Here is a 13,113-nt window from a genome sequence, read left to right as displayed (position 1 = left end):
ACAAAAGCTTAAAGTTTCTAAGTCAAGGCTTAGCGGTTCAACTCTAACATGGTGGAAATATATACAAGATGAAAGAATCAACATGGGTAAGACTCCTATAGCTAATTGGAAGGCTATGGTCACTAAAGTGAAGGAGAACTTCTTGCTTGAAGACTTTGAAATTTAGCTCCATAGGAGAAGGCAAGGATTGAAGAAAAAAGACCTAGATGTAACCTCTTATACTAAGGAATTTTAGAGGTTATGTCTGAGATCCAAGCAACAAGAAGATAAGCCAATCAAAGTGGCAAGATATCTAGGTGGCTTGAAGTAGAATATCCAAGAGGAGCTTAGTTTGTGGGCACCTACCACAATTTAGAGATACCATTAGCTAGCTCTAAAGGTAGAGGAAAACAAAAAAAGGAAATGAGATTCTAACTTGAAGGATAGAGGCAAGGGAAAAAATCAAAGAGGGCAAAGAGGAGGCTACTAGGGTAGAGATAATGAGTATAATAATCAAGGTGAAAGCAAGTTCACAGAGAAAGCTAGTGATAACTCCTCAAGAGGTGGTTACAATAGAGGGAGAGGCAACCAAGGAGGATCAAGTAGAAGGAGAGGATTAGGTAGATCCAATTCATACTTTGCATGTATGAAATGTTACAACTGTGGTCACTTGGGTCATCCAACCTACAAAAGCCCAGAGAAGCCTTCTTCCTCAAATCAAGATAAAAGAATGGTATATGTGCAAGAGGATTGCAGCAAAGAGTATGATGTAGATCGCATTGAATCTGAAAGAGGTGAGAACCACATGTTTAGGAGAGTGCTAATCAAACAAATATCTCCTGATGAACCTAAACATAGGAGGGCATTGTTTAGGATAAAATGCAAAATCCTAGGAAAAGTATGCAATGTGGTGGTAGATTCTAGTTCTACTGATAATGTAATATTAGAGGAGGCTTTTACTAAGTTGAAATTGGAGAGGATACCTCATGTAAACCCTTACAAGGTTACTTGGCTTAACAAGGGACAAAAAATCTTGGTGAATGAGAAAGCTTGGGTGGAATTCTCCATAGCAGGATACAAGGACAAACTGTTGTGTGATATTTTGCCTATGAATGCTTGTCATATTCTGCTAGGTAGGACTTGGAAATTTTATAGGGAATTTGTATATTATGGTAGGTCAAATGCCATAAATTTTAAGAAGGGAGGAAAGACCTTTAAAATTCAATCCTTATTGGAAGGGGAGGAAACACAAGATAAAGTGCCTAGTGTGCTATTTTGTAGTGGAAAAGAGTTTGTGAAAGATCTTAAGGATGAAGAATGTCAAATTTTTGTAGTAGTGCTAAATTTTGAAGCAAAATAAAATATATCCAAGGAACCCTTACCAATTGAAGTTAAAACTTTGATTGAAAAGTACAAGGACATAGTGAGTGATGGTACTCTAGCTGCTCTACCTCCTAGGAGAGTTATTATTCATCAATTTGACTTTGTTCCAGGTGCTTCCTTTCCTAATAAAGAAACATACAAGTTGACACCGGATCAAAACTTAGAAGTGGCAAGGCAAGTCCAAGAATTGATGGATCAAGGCTTGATACAAAAGAGCATAAGCCCATGTGCAGTTCCTGTTGTGTTGGCATTTAAAAAAGGAGAGAAATGGATATTATGTATAGATTCTAGAGCCATTAGTAGGATTATAATCAAGTATAGGTTTCCCATACCTAGGATTGAAGACCTTATGGATTGACTTGGAGGGGCTAAATAATTCACTAAGCTGGACTTGAAGAGTGGTTATCACCAAATAAGGATAAAGGAGGGAGATGAATGGAAAACAACATTTAAGACTACTGATGGTCTTTATGAATGACTTGTAATGCCATTTGGTCTTTCCAATACTCCTAGCACATTCATGAGGCTCATGAATGAAGTGCTAAAGAATTTCACAAACAAATTTGTAGTTGTATATCTAGATGATATACTTATTTTTAGAAAGACTAAAGAAGAGTATATCAAGCATTTTGAGGCATTTTTCAAGAGGCTTCATGAGGAGAAGCTAGCCATAAATCTTGACAATTATGACTTCTTTAAGGAAGAACTTGTGTACCTAGGCTTTGTGGTGTCTCAAGGCACAATAAAGATGGACAAGGAGAGGGTAGTTGCTATCCTAGATTGGCCAACACCTACCACATCTACTGAGGTAATAAGTTTCCATGTTTTGTCTCGATTCTATAGGAAATTAATTAGGAATTTTAGTTGTATTTGTGCACCTTTGTTGGAGGGTAATTGCAAGAAGTTGAGTCTCACTTGTGGGAAAAAAGTGGAAGTGTTTTTCCTATTTTTGAAATTTCTTGTCAATTGATGTCAAAATTTGATGCACTTAGAGATTGAATATAAAAAACTTCAAAAATAAAAATTGTAGTGTTCAAAATCTACTTTTTGAATATGTAATTTATTTGTGTACACCTATGATAGATTTTTTTTAGTATGGATCCTTAAAACCACTTTTTAAGGATGTGATGCAAGTGGCTTAGCAATAGGTGGTGTTTTGAGTCAAGAAGGTAGACCAGTGGGTTTTTATAGTGAGAAGCTTAATGAGGCCAATAATAAGTATTCATCCTATGACTTAGAGCTCTATGCCTTAGTTCAGTGTCTTAAGAAGTGGAGAGATTATTCGTTGCCCAAAGAATTTGTTGTGTTTATAGATAATCAAGCTTTTAGCTACATCAGCACTCAAGAGAAGCTGAGCAAAAGACACTTGAAGTGGATGGAGTATTTGTAGGCCTTTATCTTCACAATTAAGCATAAGAAGGGACAGTTGAAAAAAGTGGTAGATTCACTAAGTAGGAGGATTATGACAGTCCAAGAGATTCAACTCCAAAGCATTAGAATATAGAATTTTTATAATATCTACAGAGAAGATGAGGACTTTTCTGAAACCTACAAGGCATGCATGGATTTTGAGAATCATTTCATAGCAAATTTCTAGAATATACCTTGCAAAATGGCTTGTTATTCAAGGGTAACCAATTGTGTGTACCAAGGGGTTCCATAAGAGAGAACCTAATATAAGAGAAGCATAATGGCAACCTAAGTGGTCAGTATCAGAAAAACTAGACAACTAGTGCAAAGGTTCTAGTACTGGCCAAAAATAGCAAGGGATGTAACCAAGTATGTGTAGTAGTGCATGGTGTACATGAAAACCAAAGGAGGAATCAACAAAAAAGGTTTATATTGGCCTTTTCCAATTCCAAATAGGCCATGGGATAGTGTAAGTATGGATTTTGTTGTAGGTTTACCAAAAAGTAAGCAAGGATATTATAACATTTATGTTGTTGTTGATAGATTTAGCAAAATGGGGCATTTCATTCCATGTAGGACAATTAATGATGAAATTCACATTGCCCATTTGTTTTTCAAGGAGGTTGTATGGATTCATGGATTCCCATTAAGCATTTTATCAGATAGGGATGTTAGATTCATGATCCATTTTTGGAAAACCTTGTGGAAAAAGCTTGGTACAAACATGTCATTTGGTTCAGCTTACCATCCCCAAACTGATGGTCAAATTGAAGTGGTTAATAGGACCTTAGGGAACCTTCTAAGGTGCCTAACTAAGGAGTATGGCCAAACTTAGGATGTTATCATCTCACAAGCAAAATATGCCTACAATGATAACAAGAACATGACTACTGGAAAGAGTTCTTTTGAGATTGTTTATGGCATGCATCCAAGAGGTGTGTGAATTGAGGTGTCTTGGAGAGATGGATCAGAGAAGTGGTCAGGCTAAAGACTTTGTACAAACCATGAAGGAGATTCAGGAACAAGTCAAGAAGATTATTCAAGATAACACTCAAAAACTCAAAGCCAAGGTGGATGGAAAAAAGAAGGATGTTCAATTTGTTGTTGGGGACTATGTGATGTCCATTTGAACAAGGCAAGGCTTCAAAAGGTATTCCTACTAAGTTACATATGAAGAGAGCAGGGCCTTGCAAAGTATTGGAAAAGTATGGAGCAAATTCGTACAAGGTAGATTTACCTTCAGATTTGGGCATATCCCCTATCTTTAATGTGCAAGAATTGGTGGCATACAAAGGGGACTTACCTCTGATTAATCCAGATATTCATGATGATCTTGAATATGCTGCATCACCTACAAATAGTAAGTTGGAAGTAGAGAATGTGCTAGAATCAAGGGTGAAGAAGTTTGCAAGGCACAAGGTGTATATGGAGCACCTCATCAAGTGGAAGAGAAAGCCAACTTTAGAGGCTACTTGGGTTGTTGAGACAGATTTCAAGAGGGTTTGCATACCCTTGGATATGATACCAACAAGTTCATCTTAGCTCATTAGAGGGGGGAGTATGGTGCAAGAGCACCTAGGTAGGTTAGTATGAAACCTAGGGCTTTTTTTTTTTTGGTGTCTTTTAGTGATTCTAGCCACACCACTAGTCTAATAAGAGGTCCTATTTGGTTCTTAGGTGTGTTTAGGAGAGTTGGCAAGACCCAAAATGGCCAAGTTACTAGAAGTTGCAAAATGTTGTCAACTAGGTGACTTAGGTCCTAGAAAGGGTAATGTTATTTGAGGTCATTTAATGCATATTACATGTCCACTTGGTCTTTGGAGCAAGTTTGGAGGTCTAACTCCAATTTGGGAAAAAGTTGCTGAAATATTGTCATGTTGTCATGACAACATTTTCTTGCTAAGAGCAATTTTTTGCAAGTTTGTGTTTGCAATGCTCTAACTATTTGGAATACTTATGAAATTTATGGTTGAACCTTTAAAAGCATGAGGAAAACCTTTTCAATGGGTTGGACAAGTTGGGAAAAGTACTGTATCGATTGTGCACAAACATTTTTGGTTGCCAGTTGTTATGTTTTTGAAGGCATTTTAATAGAGTTCGATTTGATGGTTTGAATATGGTGTTGGAAAATATTTATAATATTTTTTTGCATCTATGTGTAATGTTGCATTTTTTATTTCAATTAGGTTGTAGTAGTTTATAAATTCTTTTTGTTTTCCCCAGACTGCTAGTCTGAACATCTTTGCACTTAAAACATGGGATCTTAGGGCCTCTTCCCACCATTGGATTCCTTTGGTCTTTTGGGATTTGGAACTAAGCTCAATGTACACCATGTACCAAGAAGAAGGGCCCTTGGAAGTATTAGCAAGCATTTATAAAGTGATGCCCTAGGTAAGTGAATCTAACTTGGCTAGGGATCACAATTCAAAAGACAAGCAATGGAGAGGATTGAGAGCACAAATACCTCAATCCAGGCACATAGCAAGTAAGAAGGAGGTCTAACCTAGCTCCATTCCAAACAATGTGTCTTGGAAATCTCTCTAAGGTGGTTTTTGAAGACAACAACCACTAAACCCTTGGAACCCTCATTTTAAGCCTAAAATAGTGCTTTGGTTGTACAGATAGGTTGGGGGTTGGAAATCACAAAATCTCTATGTAATCTGAAAAGGGTATCCATAATGCTAAATTTTTTGAGGGGTTGTTAAGGAGATTTTCATGATATCTCAATTTTGAGTCATTTGGAGGGCTAATCCTAGTAGCCCATTTTGCAACATTTTTGTGTTTGAACACTTGTGGGAAGAATATGCCCATGACCACAACATTGGTTGGGGTCTTAGGTGTTATGAGGGATTTAATGAAACCCTAGATGATTGGCTAGCACCCTTGGAGGTCATAGATGGATTTGAGGGTTAGGTGTGGATTGGAGCAGGCTAGTAAGAAATATGATGCTACTTTGTTGGTGTGCCCCCAAGTGAAGGACTAGGATCTCTTGACAAAGGTCCTAGGAAGAATAGGGTGAGTATAAGCCCTATTTGGTTTGGTGAATAACCTAAGGAAGCCCTAGGAGCACTTGGGGTTCAAGAACAAGGTTGGGTGTCACATTAGTGACCTTGCCTCATCAGTATTCCTTATCTGTATGAAAGGATATTGATGCTGCATAGGGTCACTAGAGGGCTAGGGTCTTGAGAGACAACCAAGGTAACCTTAGAGTTGGCTCATGTGATGGAACTTTCCCATATGCATATTAGGTTTCCTATGTGTCTTTTTGCCTCTGGGAATAGATGTTACCTTGTGTACTTTGTACCTTTGAGTTTGAATGCTTCTTGAATTCTAAGACTTAGATTCTTGTTGTGAATTTTTTATTGTGATTTTTTTGGGACTTGAGATTATCTCCTCAGCATGGTGGGAGTGGGGTGACTTAAATTCCATGAGGTTGGGTGGTAGTGATTCTTTTACCTTTAAGATTTGACACCTAGACACTGATGTTGGATGTACCTTGTTGCAAATGCTCTCTTCTTCTTACATGATGATCACGTTTAATGTTCATACTCTGATACTTTGTACTTTAGTTGTTGAGATCCTATGGGATGATGGATCTCATCATGATGTATATTATTTTAGCATTTCATACCTTGTGACATGTACAAAGAATATATATGCATCCTTCAAGTTCTTGTATATTCTTTTGTGAGATTTTGTACATGTGGTTATTCCCAGGACACAAAATTGTTTAATTATTAAATTTAAACTTAATTAAATTTATTTGTGTGATTTAACATTATGGAACCCTTGAGAAATGTAACTGTATTATTTTACTTATGTATTTATGAGATATGTATTTGGTTTATTGCTTCCATATTATTATCTCTTGAATGTTTTAATCTAAAAAATAAATTGTTTAGTAAACTTAGCATCTTTATAGGTTAATTTCTCTTGGCTTCCCTAGCGTGGAGTTACACTCCCCTATTTTTCACTCTCTAAATATGACTTGTTTATTTCATTTGTGTATTTTTCTTCTATTAGACTATATGTTTTTAAATTTCTAGCTTGTATCATGAGATTTCTTGAATATCATACTTCTAGCTTTTTATCTTATATTATTAGGATTCTAGCTTAAACTTTCCTTTTATAATTTCTTCATCGATACTCAAATTCATGCTAAGTTCTAATTAGATAAATTTGGATTAGACGACCCAAATCCAAAAATAAAGTAAAATCAAGTTGAAATGATAGGTGGAATGGAATTCACCAAAAGTGAATTTAGAAAGCTTTTGAAAAAATCTACAAACATTTGGGACTAGGGTCCCAAAAACCACACAATTTATATTTTGAAATTTTGATCAAGAACTTTCTCCAAGATTATCCCATCCGCAATGCACTATGATATAAACAATCATGGTGACCCCGAGGAGGGATACAACTAAACAACTAAAAAAAGATAATTCAAAACCAAAATTGAAATTCCAAACCAAAACAAGAATCCATAAAATAACTTTTTCCAAAGAGATTGTTAGGACTGGTAACTAATTGGATTAGGTTGGACATGAGGAAGGATGCATCTTCCAAGGACCTATTGATGGGATATGATTATGAATTAAGATTGCTTGGCAAAAAGTGGATATAAGATAATCACAATGACAACGAATTTAGTTTAAGGGATTTCAAAATCATTAAGCTCAAATAATAGATTATCTCAATCAAATGTAGACAACTAAATCAATCCTTGGATGTGTACAATGTGACTATATTAGAAATTGGACTACAAGCGCATTTACAATTGATGTACCAAATATATACAAGGACACAGTATAAAAGTTTAGATTATGTAGGATGGACTAATTGATATACACAACTAAGAAGCTCAGGATTTGGGGCAGTTATGTTACACTTGTTGATACTTTCCAAGCTTAGGAATTGGGATAGTAGCATGTATTTTTTCATGTTTATGTGATGATGGAACACCCAGGGAATATGGGTTTGTGGATGGATTGATGCTATGGGGACATGAAACAAGATTTTGATACAAAATGATAAGTTCCAGTATGTGTGGTGCCTATTTCAAGGTTTGCACAATAACTATACCTATTCAAGGTGCTTGATTCTCAAGTTTTCACCATTAGATACTTATTTCTCTTTACCTTAATTTCATTTTGGTTTTTGGTACCATTAAGATACTACCAGGTTTTCACCTTGATGATGATTTTTAGGATTTTTGGTACCATAAATATATTTCCATTCTCTTCCATGCAACATAAAATATCCTTTACAAATTGGTCTTCTAAATCATAACAATATGTAAATTTTTTTAATTTATTAAAACTAATTCAAAATGCATTATTTCTAAATGTCATTTAGGCCCTATAATAAACCTCATGGTTTATCTATGCTAAGGAGGTTCTTGACCCCAAATTTTAGTAATCTCCTTATCAAAATATAAGAGTCTATTTCTAAAGTGAAAAATTCATTTTCTTCATATTTTTTGTCTTCTAAAACTTTCTTTGTTTATATTTCATATCACTAGCATCAACTAGTTAGTGAATTTTCCTCAATTCATTGGAGTCTTCTAAAACTTTCTTTGTTTATATTTCATATCACTAGCATCAACTAGTTAGTGAATTTTCCTCAATTCCTTCTCCAATGCTTAGTGATACTTCTTGGAACTTTCTTATTTCCTTGTGTTCCATACTAGTTTCTAAAATCTTTTAATATGCTTAAAACTTATATACATTAATTATGAAATCATTAATGTAACACAATTATCATATATTCCTAGTTAATAACTAATTTATTGATATTATTATCTTCTTTAATTGAATTTTAAGCTATAGATGGAAAGACCATATTATATTTGACATCTATGATATGTCATTCCATGTAAAAATTAGAAAATTTACATCTATTATATTCCTTTCCTTATCAAATATGATGCACCTTATATTGGGAGGATAAACACAAATAAACTCTTAAATCCATAGCCAATAGTAGAATAAAATTCACAGTGTTTGATAAATCTAAGTGATTTCTCTAGACACAAGTTTTAGAAAATGTTTCCAATTGTTTTCCTTTTATTACATTAAAGAAAAAACACATTTACACATAGTATCCTTAATCAATTTAAGTATCTCTTTAGACCATAGCTAATCTCTTTAGACCATAGCTAATAGTAGAATAAAATTTACAGTGTTTGATAAATTTAAGTGATTTCTCTAGACACAAATTTTAGAAAATGTTTCCAATTGTTTTCCTTTTATTACATTAAACAAGAAACAATCAATTTAAGTATCTCTTTAGACCATAAGTCTTGTGGAATTTTACAAAATCTTATAAATGATAGATAATTCTTAATTTAATCTACATGAGGATTGATATTTACTTGTGTGAATATATAAGCAAATATTCCTCATAAAGACTGGCCCAACTTTTCTAATAAAATTTCTATTATCTTTTACTTGAAACATAATTTAAAGTAAACCTAGAACTAGAAAACTCATTTTTAATGTAATTTTTAAAATCTTTTCTACCATTTTATATGTTTAGTTTTCTATCTATATGATGAATCTAGCAATATGATGTTCTTCTCAGATAATTCTACCATAAAATTAAGAATCTAATATAGGATGCAAATACTTTAAGCATCATTGTTTATATATATTGTTATATTGCTAGTTCCATGATTCTTCTCCTTATGACCTTTATACAGGGCTGCATTCCATTCCCATTCTACCTTTATTTTTCTTTATTATGACTATATTAACTACAATAAAGATCTTCCTATACTCTTGAAGAAAAGAACCTTGTTCCTTTTCTACTAATAAATTTAATTTTGTCTTGATTATTATTTTTCCCTATTGTATAGAGCATGTCTTATTTCCTATTGTTTCTATACATTATTCCTAATCTTGCTAGTGTATATATGTATGTATGTGTGTATACATATATACATATGTTCACATATAACTTTTATATAACGAATATAAATAATATACAAAATAGAATCGACTTGATCTACATGAAATATAATTTACTAACTTATATACGATTCTATATATATGGACATGGCTATCCTCCCTACAAATTGTGTAATTGACCAATTTTCAAAAAAATAAAAAACATCATGGATTTTTCCGAAAATTTCAGCATTTGATCTTCATGATTTGCATAGTTTGTAGTCGAAAATAACAAAAAAATTGGAAAAAAATCACTACGTTTTCATGAATATGGAAGAAAAAAATTTGACTTTATTTTGTCTAGAATTTAGCATGTTATATATATATATATATATATATATATATATATATATATATATATATATATATATATATATATATATATATATATATATATATATGCGTATAATTTTATTTGTTTATTCATAAAATAATATTACATCATGCATAAATGTAGAATTGTATCGCTATGGAAGAAAAAAATTTGACTTTATTTTCTCTTTAGTACATTTTGTTTAGAATTTAGCATGTTATATATATGCATATAATTTTATTTATTTAGTCATAAAATAATATTACATCATGCATAAATGCAGAATTGTATCACCATCAAATAATTATAAAAATATAACATCACAATATATAATTTTTTATTTTTTTTTGGGTTGTACAAGATTTGAACATAGGACCATTGGAATATGCACAATATGGACTTGACTACTAAAGTTCACATCGACTTTGGTTAAAACATGGAACATAATTAATTTGTCAAACACTCATCTACTCCATTTCTCACTAATAAATATGCTTTTAACAGAAGCATTTATTGATCGTCTATTAACTTCAGAAAACAAGCAAGATAGATAATAACGCTTGATTCTTCTATCCTCCATAAGCCATTAAATTTACAACTTACTCAATAGATAAACTCCTTCCGAAAAGAGAAGGTGTTTCAGGAAGTCCATCTGGTGTTGAGGAAGGCAGGTTGAGACCACGATGCTTTTATCTCCATCTTTTGGAGGTAACAAAACCATGCTTCCAATATGGGCAACGTCAACTGTCTGCACGTCCGCAGGCCTCCCCCATCCATAGTCCATCTCGTACAATGGAAATCTTGGAGAATTCACAGCGCCAGTTCCGTACTCGAAACCGACTTCACTAATAAAATCTGTGCCGTAGGATTCAACCCAATCAATCATATGATTGATCTGTGCTTCCTCAGTGCAGGAACGGATGAGTTGCTGGATAACATCTGCAGCGAAGGAGATGTCGGAATTGATGAGTATGTCAGCTCTAGTCTCTGCCAAACCCAAACATAAGCAGTTTCCAAAATAGGTTGGCAGAAGAGGCGGCTTCACACGTCCCCTGCAATCAGCCATCACTGTGAAGAAAACTGCCTCTTCCTGCGGCACCTCGCGAGCTCTCATTATGCATCTCCAAAAATGAGCGGCCACTGCAACAAAAGAGGTTTCAGCTCTGCTTTTCTTTTTCAGCTCTTGGATCATCTCTACAGTGAAACAAAACGTGGAGTGTACCACATCGGTCCTTTTCAGAAGAGGCTCTTGGCATTTTTCATCATTCTCACTACTGCACGTTATTGTGGGCCTTGAATGTGAATCGTCAGGTACAAACTTGTAAATTTTGGCTCCTTTTATCCCAACGCTTACAATATCATGGGCTTTGTAGGAAAGTGACTTGGAGCTCTTGTTTTCTCGTTTGAAGATTGTTCTGTTGTGCTCAGGAGGGTTGGCAACGGGAAGGCCTCTGTTACACTCTGCCCACGTTTTCATGAAATGGAACAAGGAATTTCCATCCACAATAACATGATGAATAGTTATTCCAATGCATATACCGCCTCCCCCAAATTCTGTGACCTGCAATAACTAGCTTTCCTTAACGGAATATATAATTTGATACTGATCTCGAAATGAATGAAGGACTAGGAGTTATTGAAATACCTGTATTGACAGAAGCGATCTGCCACTGTTTTCATCAGCAGAGTGGTCGACCTCAGGGGCAAGCTTTTCAAAAAAGAGTTTTCGCTGAAACCCATCTTTTTCCAAATCTTTGAATAGCACACTGCTAGATGCCTCCTTAAACTCCACTCCACAATCGGTGAAATCAACCTCTTTTCTGCCCGACTCTCCTGTTTTCAAACGACCGACCAGAGGATAGAAATACACCAGAATTGAAGACAGGCTTTTCTTTAAGCCTTCAATTAACGATGTATTCGACTGTAGGAGAGAGTTTGTAGAAGAAAAGGACTTGAGCGTTGTCGCAGCGTATCCAGAAAAGATCAAAGCTGGAGAGGAACATGCTCTGCATTGGAGGTGGGATGGCCGGTTTTACCAAACACCTTTTACTCACATTCACAATGGTTTCTGCCATGACTGTTCACAGAGAAGGTAATTTTGTCTATCAACACAAACATTTCTTTCCACTGTATCTAAAAAGGGTGGTTTTTTCGTTTCGTAGTCAACATGAGATCCGCCTAAGGTGGGGAGTTCAATTCTGATATTAATATCTCCCTAGTCAACGTGAGATTCAAAATGCTAATCGATTTAATTATGAATTGGCGCTGTTTTCAGAGATTGTCTACAGTTAGGCAAGTGCTGGAAATAAATTTTTTAGATTAAGTTTTGCTTCTTGATTACCGATTCAATTCTTATCACTAATTAATATCTTTTGATTACGTATTACTGATTCAACATATAACTTATTAATATCTTTTGATTACGTATTAGTTCTTGAAATGCATATTAAAGAAGAAAGAACTTGTGTAAGGAGAAAGGTTCCGTTTAACTACATTAGAATAAGGAATATAAAGTTGCCATGATTTCATAAAGTCCAATGCTTCTTCCAACTCATAAAACTATAAATAAACTACATATGCCTTTGTTGTCATTGGAAAAATTTAAGATCTACCTATCACCGCTTTCCTCGTGAAACCCAATTTGAATGTTATAAAGTATTTACTCGTCTTTGGGTGAACTGATTTAAAATCCCAAGCATTAATGCTACTTCGTTCAAGTACCTCCCAACTTGTGCCTCTATAATTTTTTATCCATATTTTGTGTGCCTTCCTCCGTTACCATGTGCTTTCAACCTAGTTTTCACAATGACCTTGTGTTGGGTTACAGATAAACATAGTAGGCTTCAATTTGGTGATAAAATTATGATTGAGTGATCAAGCTCTCTTTAGATTTTTCTCTCGTCCTTTTAAATTCTCTAAAGTGGTCTAAACAAAGAGCCCACCAGAATTCAAGTCTTGTTGAGTGCAAGGCTTTGGCATCATAGGGATGAGGCTGGGATCATGCCATTCCTCCAAGAACCCTCCATTAATTTTAATTTTAATTTTTAGCTTACTAATCTCATCCTTAAATATAAAGAAGAA

At 34.4% G+C, this 13,113-nt stretch overlaps 1 pseudogene; it reads right to left on the bottom strand.

The window, feature by feature from the left end:
* Nucleotides 1-10,624: 10,624 nt before the first annotated feature.
* On the bottom strand, nucleotides 10,625-12,107 carry LOC149547012 (hydroxycinnamoyl CoA quinate transferase-like; annotated as a pseudogene).
* Between the last annotated feature and the right edge of the window lie 1,006 nt (nucleotides 12,108-13,113).

Source organism: Cupressus sempervirens, chromosome 7, assembly GCF_028749045.1.
Source record: "Cupressus sempervirens isolate cs-2001-9-10 chromosome 7, ASM2874904v1, whole genome shotgun sequence".
NCBI classification, from domain to species: Eukaryota; Viridiplantae; Streptophyta; class Pinopsida; order Cupressales; family Cupressaceae; genus Cupressus; species Cupressus sempervirens.
The sequence above is the reverse complement of the archived record's forward strand: the minus strand, read 5'-3'. Positions and strand labels throughout refer to the sequence as shown.